This window comes from Bubalus kerabau, chromosome 18, assembly GCF_029407905.1.
Source record: "Bubalus kerabau isolate K-KA32 ecotype Philippines breed swamp buffalo chromosome 18, PCC_UOA_SB_1v2, whole genome shotgun sequence".
In the NCBI taxonomy this organism is placed as follows: Eukaryota; Metazoa; Chordata; class Mammalia; order Artiodactyla; family Bovidae; genus Bubalus; species Bubalus kerabau.
The window spans coordinates 56621029-56627786 of record NC_073641.1 but is presented as its reverse complement, the minus strand read 5'-3'; the positions used below and the strand labels follow the sequence as shown (position 1 = coordinate 56627786).

The 6758-nt window shown below is 38.2% G+C and overlaps 1 pseudogene; it reads left to right on the top strand.

Annotated features, from left to right (window-relative positions):
- Positions 1-4805: 4805 nt before the first annotated feature.
- On the top strand, positions 4806-5733 carry LOC129632809 (poly(A) polymerase alpha-like; annotated as a pseudogene).
- Positions 5734-6758: the final 1025 nt, after the last annotated feature.

The following is a 6758-nucleotide window of genomic DNA, read 5'->3' as shown; positions in this document are numbered from 1 at the left end:
AGTGCTTATATAGGATCAAACTGGCATCTCTCTTTTGGCTATAATATGAAGAACCAACAGAATGGTACAATGGAACTGTTTTACACTGTTCCCCATCAATCATTTCTCTTTTTTGTTCTTCATTTGTATTACACAGATATTAAAACTCCAGGATCAACTTCACATTTTTCTTATTTTTTCAAACACCTTGAAATTTAAATCTATGTTCAAGGAATACTTACGGATCTATACTTTAACTTCCTTTCGTGTTTTATTTGTCCCACTTATAATGTTTTAATTTTCCTGTTTCAATTTTAAATGTTCAATATTATTAATTTCATTCATATAATTTATGTCAATTTTGAGTCTATCATCATTTTCGTGTTTGTTACAATAATATCAGTCATTCTCTGCTTACTTTATTAACTCTTAGCCTAGTGGTGCTAGTTTTGTTAAGTTTGGCATTTTCTATTTTTGTTCTTAGTGTTTCTAGAAGATTTGGTAAGTCTTAATTAGCTCAACCACTAGTTCTTGCAATGCTCCTAGTATGTCTTTAAGACATTTACTTCATTCTTTAGTATCTCAGTTTCTTTATCTGTAGAGAGCATTTACCTCATAGAGGTACAGTGAAAATTAATTGATTATGTATCTGTTCTCGCAGTGTTGCCTTGCACATAAGTAATTATACATTGTTAGCTATTCTTATTTTTTAATTAATACATTTATTTTAATTGGAGGCTAATTACTTTACAATATTGTAGTGGATTTTGCCATACATTGACCTGAATCAGCCATGGCTGTACATGTGTCCCCCATTCTGATTTTTTATACACTATGTGCCTGACTCTAATCTATCTTGTGAATAACAAGAGTAAATGATAGAGATAAATATTCTTTCATCATGATGCTTATGTTTTAGTGGAGAAAAGAGACAGAAACAAAATAAATATATTAATGTGTTATTGCATATTATGTTAGGTGCTTTGAATGAAATATACCAGATAGTTGATGTAAATAAGAATAAGTGTAAGAAGGCTGTGATTGATCTGATCCCTCTTTCAAAGAAATGTCTGCAGGTCTCACTATAAGAATGTACCAGGTACTATAAGACCTAGTCAGGCAGCAGGGGTACAAATAAAAAGTCTGCAAGAAAGGGAGTTTGTAATAAACTTGGTAAATAGCAAATCAGTGTGTGCATAGAGCTGAGAAGAGATTTAAATTTTATATTCTGATTTAAGTTTGAAGTTCAAATTTTAATGTGAATTTCAGCTCTGTGTAGATTTTATTGGAACCAGAATTGAAAATGGCATCACCTAGGGATAGATCACAGAATGAAAAGAGAAAAGGTACAAACCTGTTGCCCAGGAGAGCTCCTTAGTGTGATAAAGATGAGCCTAAAAGGCCAGCTAAGAAGTAACAGGCAAAGGGTGAAAAAAATATAGAAAGAGGATGTGTCATAGAAACCAAATGAATTGACAGTTTCTTGGATGGAGCAGTCAACAGTGTCAGATTCAGCTGAAACATAAAATACAATAAAGATAGAAAATGTTCAGGATTTAGAGATATAGATATTATCATTCTCTTCAGCAGGAATTTTTTGTTAAGTGATGAGACCATATTCCAGAATAAAATGAGCTGAGAAAATAAAGGCAAGTGGAGGGAAAGCTATTCAAGTGGATTGTGATAGAAGGAGAGAGTTTATTATTTTATCTAGTGGTTTATGAGGAACTGATTGTCTTCCCTGGTGGCTCAGATGGTAAAGATCTGCTTAGAATGCAGGATACCTAGGTTCAATCCCTGGGTCAGGAAGAAACCCTGGAGAAGGAAATGGCAACCCACCCTAGTATTCTTGCCTGGAGAATTCCATGGACAGAGAAGCCTGGCAGGCTACAGTCCATACAGTCCATAGGGTCGCAAAGAGTCGGACACAACTGAGCAACTAACACACACATTAGAAATTAAATTAAAGTGTTTCTGGTATTTTTGCATTTGTTATATGGAAACATGTTTAAAAGTTACCAAGAAATATTCAGTGGAGAAGGAGTGATGGAATTTTCAAGTGAAGAAAGGGAATAAAAGTAGTTGTTTCTTTATAATATGAGAGGAAAAGAAAGTGAAAACACTGGTGGAGAGAATTAGATTATGTAAGAATAGGAGGAAGTTTCCATATCAGAATAGAAGGGAATGATATCAATTATGAGTGGTTGATCAGAATATGAAGCACTTTTCATGGGATATTTATAGTTTCTAAATGAAAGTAGATCTGGTCAAAAGATAAAAATAAAGAATTTGGGATTTGGAGATATCAGATCAGATCAGATCAGTCGCTCAGTCGTGTCCGACTCTTTGCGACCCCATGAATCGCAGCACGCCAGGCCTCCCTGTCCAACACCAACTCCTGGAGTTCACTCAGACTCACGTCCATCGAGTCAGTGATGCCATCCAGCCATCTCATCCTCTGTCGTCCCCTTCTCCTCTTGCCCCCAATCCCTCCCAGCATCAGAGACTTTTCCAATGAGTCAACTCTTCACATGAGGTGGCCAAAGTACTGGAATTTCAGCTTCAGCATCATTCCTTCCAAAGAAATCCCAGGGCTGATCTTCAGAATGGACTGGTTGGATCTCCTTGTAGTACAAGGGACTCTCAAGAGTCTTCTCCCACACCACAGTTCAAAAGCATCAATTCTTCGGCACTCAGCTTTCTTCACAGTCCAACTCTCACATCCATACATGACCACAGGAAAAACCATAGCCTTGACTAGACGAACTTTGTTGGCAAAGTAATGTCTCTGCTTTTGAATATGCTATCTAGGTTGGTCATAACTTTCCTTCCAAGGAGTAAGCGTCTTTTAATTTCATGGCTGCAGTCACCATCTGTAGTGATTTTGGAGCCCAGAAAAATAAAGTCTGACACTGTTTCCACTTTTTGCCCATCTATTTCCCATGAAGTGACGGGACCAGATGCCATGATCTTCGTTTTCTGAATGTTGAGCTTTAAGCCAAGTTTGTCACTCTCCACTTTCACTTTCATCAAGAGGCTTTTTAGTTCCTCTTCACTTTCTGCCATAAGGGTGGTGTCATCTGCATATCTGAGGTTATTGATATTTCTCCCGGCAATCTTGATTCCAGCTTGTGTTTCTTCCAGCCCAGCGTTTCTCATGATGTACTCTGCATAGAAGTTAAATAAGCAGGGTGACAATATACAGCCTTGACATACTCCTTTTCCTATTTGGAACCAGTCTGTTGTTCCATGTCCAGTTCCAACTGTTGCTTCCTGACCTGCATACAAATTTTCAAGAGGCAGGTCAGGTGGTCTTGTATTCCCATCTCTTTCAGAATTTCCCACAGTTTATTGTGATCCAGACAATCAAAGGCTTTGGCATAGTCAATAAAGCAGAAATAGATGTTTTTATGGAACTCTCTTGCTTTTTCTATGATCCAGCGGATGTTGGCAATTTGATCTCTGGTTCCTCTGCCTTTTTTAAAACCAGATTGAACATCAGGAAGTTCATGGTTCACATATTGCTGACGCCTGGCTTGGACAATTTTGAGCATTACTTTACTAGCGTGTGAGATGAGTACAATTGTGCGGTAGTTTGAGCATTCTTTGGTATTGCCTTTATTTGGAATTGGAATGAAAACTGACCTTTTCCAGTCCTGTGGCCACTGCTGAGTTTTCCAGATTTGCTGGCATATTGAGTGCAACACTTTCATGGCATCATTTTTCAGGATTTGGAATAGCTCAATTGGAATTCCATCACCTCCACTAGCTTTGTTCGTAGTGATGCTTTCTAAGGCCCACTTGACTTCACATTCCAGGATGTCTGGCTCTAGGTCAGTGATCACACCATTGTGATTATCTTGGTTGTGAAGATCTTTTTTGTACAGGTCTTCTTTGTATTCTTGCCACCTCTTCTTAATATCTTCTGCTTCTGTTAGGTCCATACCATTTCTGTCCTTTATCGAGCACATCTTTGCATGAAATTTTCCCCTGTTATCTCTGATTTTCTTAAAGAGATCTCTAGTCTTCCCCATTCTGTTGTTTTCCTCTATTTCTTTGCATTGATCGCTGAAGAAGGCTTTCTTATCTCTTCTTGCTATTCTTTGGAACTCTGCATTCATATGCTTATATCTTTCCTTTTCTCCTTTGCTTTTCGCTTCTCTTCTTTTCACAGCTATTTGTAAGGCCTTCCCAGACAGCCATTTTGCTGTTTTGCATTTCTTTTCCATGGGGATGGTCTTGATCCCTGTCTCCTGTACAATGTCACGAACCTCATTCCATAGTTCATCAGGCACTCTATCTATCAGATCTAGGCCCTTAAATCTATTTCTCACTTCCACTGTATAATCATAAGGGATTTGATTTAGGTCATACCTGAATGGTCTAGTGGTTTTCCCTACTTTCTTGGAGACATAGTGAGCAGTTATGTACACAGTCGAGGGGGAAAGAAAGAGAGGATATTGCAGAAAGATACGTTTGGTTGTGAGCCTTGGATTTATAGAAGTACATTACCCTCTTGGGTAACTCAATCTGATAGAGCCTGGCTTCTATATGAAACCTGTGGAGAGTTTAGTCATTTAGTTACATTCAGAATTGAATTCTTTGAATGAGTAGAGTGAAAAGATTCAGTGGATGAGGGGCGTCTTGTTAGGACGAAGCGGGGATGAGGTGAAACACTTAAAAAGGTGTGAGCAGGCGCGGGTTGCGGTTGGACCCAAGGCTAAGGCAGACCCCGCCTCCCTCCCGCCTCAGTGGATCAAGCCCAGAGCGTCAGCAGGGGAGGTTCCCAGGGGAGATGGGAGTGCTTTGTGGCGGCACAGGAGATGATGCTGTTTCCAGTTACAACGCAGGGATCGTAGGCAAACACAGCCTCCAGGGAAGCACTGGGACATTACTTCTCCCGTCAGCTTAGATGCCCCCAAGGAGACGGACTGCCTACTTGTACAGAAACTAGTTGAGACTAAGCCTTTTGGGGTTTTTGGAGAGGAAGAGAAACTGCAGCGCAGGATTTTAATTTTGGGGAAAATAAAATAACCTGGTAAAAGAGTGGATTCGAGAAATCGGTGAAAGCCACAATCTGTAATTGAAAATGTTGGTGGGAAAATTTTTACATTTGGAACTTATAGATTAGGAGTATATGCAAAACGTGCCGATATTGATGCATTGTGTGTTGCACCAAGACATGTTGATCAAAGTGATTTTTCACCCCATTCTATAAGTTGAAATTATAGGAAGAATTAAAAGCTGTTGAAGAGGCATTTGTAACAGTTATCAAATTGTGTTTTGATGGGATAGGGACTGATATTTTGTTTGCAAGTTTAGCACTGCAAACTATTCCAGAAGACTTGGATTTAAGAGATGACAGTCTGCTTAAAAATTTAGATATAAGATGTATAAGAAGTCGTCAGGGTTGCAGGGTAACCAGCGAATTTTATACCTACTACCAAACAGTGACAACTTCAGGTTAACCCTGAGAATATCTAACTGTGGGCCAAACACCACAATATCTATTCTAATATATCAGATTTCCTGGGTGGTGTTTCCTGGGCTGTGCTAATAGGAAGAACTTGCCAGCTTTATCCAAATGCAACAGCGTGAACTCTTGTATGTAAATTTTTTGTGGTATTTTCTAAATGGGAATGGCTAAATCCAGTCCTATTGAAACAGCCTGAAGAATGCAATCTTAATTTACCTGTATGGGACCCAAGAGTTAGAGTATTATTTTTTCCCTTACAAATTTGCAGTGCGCAATAAGGAGTAGAAATCATGTGCATAAACTTGAGGGAGACTTCCCATCCTGTTAGGCATGAGTAAACATGTTTATATCACATTTTTTAATCTCAACTAGAAATGTGCTCTGGTGTGAGAAGCAAAATTATGTACCCTGGAGCCACATTTAATTGTACATAGTTTATAATATCAAGGTTACTAACATTTTAATTTATTTTGCATAGAACTACCTTGTAAGTCAAAGTTGTGCAGGCATTTGTGCTTAGAAAATAATAAAGTATACTAAAGATTCAGTGGATGATTTGATTCAATATTGATTTGATCAATGAATAATAATTAAGCACCTGATATGTGCCAAGACCACTTCTAGAAGACCTGCTATAGTAGTTAAAATATAGACTTTTCTTCTAAACTCATTTTGATGGACTGTCATTCTAGGTGGCAACAAATTCTGTTAACAGAATATAAAAACAAGATGAGAAATAATGGATGGTTAGAATCATATTTTATAGAGTGTTCAGGTGATGTTGGAGGAGAAAATGTAATCATGAGAACAACAATGCACATGAAGGAGGAGGAAGATGAGAGATAGTGCAAAGGTTTTGGTGTTATTAATAAATGTGTGATGTGTGCAAGAGAAAACAAGGGAACCAATATGATTTAACGGAAGAAGTCAGAGAGATGGAAGAGATTGAATAGAATGATTAACTGAGAGACAGATCTTTTAAGATCTACTAAGAAATTGAAACAGTTTTGGTATTAATTGGAAGGAAATGGAAGGCCTTTGGAGAATTTTAAGCAGAAGGCTGATCTATAGCATATGTATCTGAGGTCTCATTCCAAGTTTTGCATTATACATTTTATGGCCAAGAATGTATACAGGAAAACGTTAGAAGGTCAATGCAGTAGTTAAGGAGAGACTAAATTGGTATTGGGGCTTCCCAGGTGGCTCAGTGGTAAAGAATCTGTCTGTCAAGCAGGAGACACAAGTTTAATACCTGGGTCAGAATGATCCCAGAAGAAAATGGCAACACACTCCAGTATTCTTG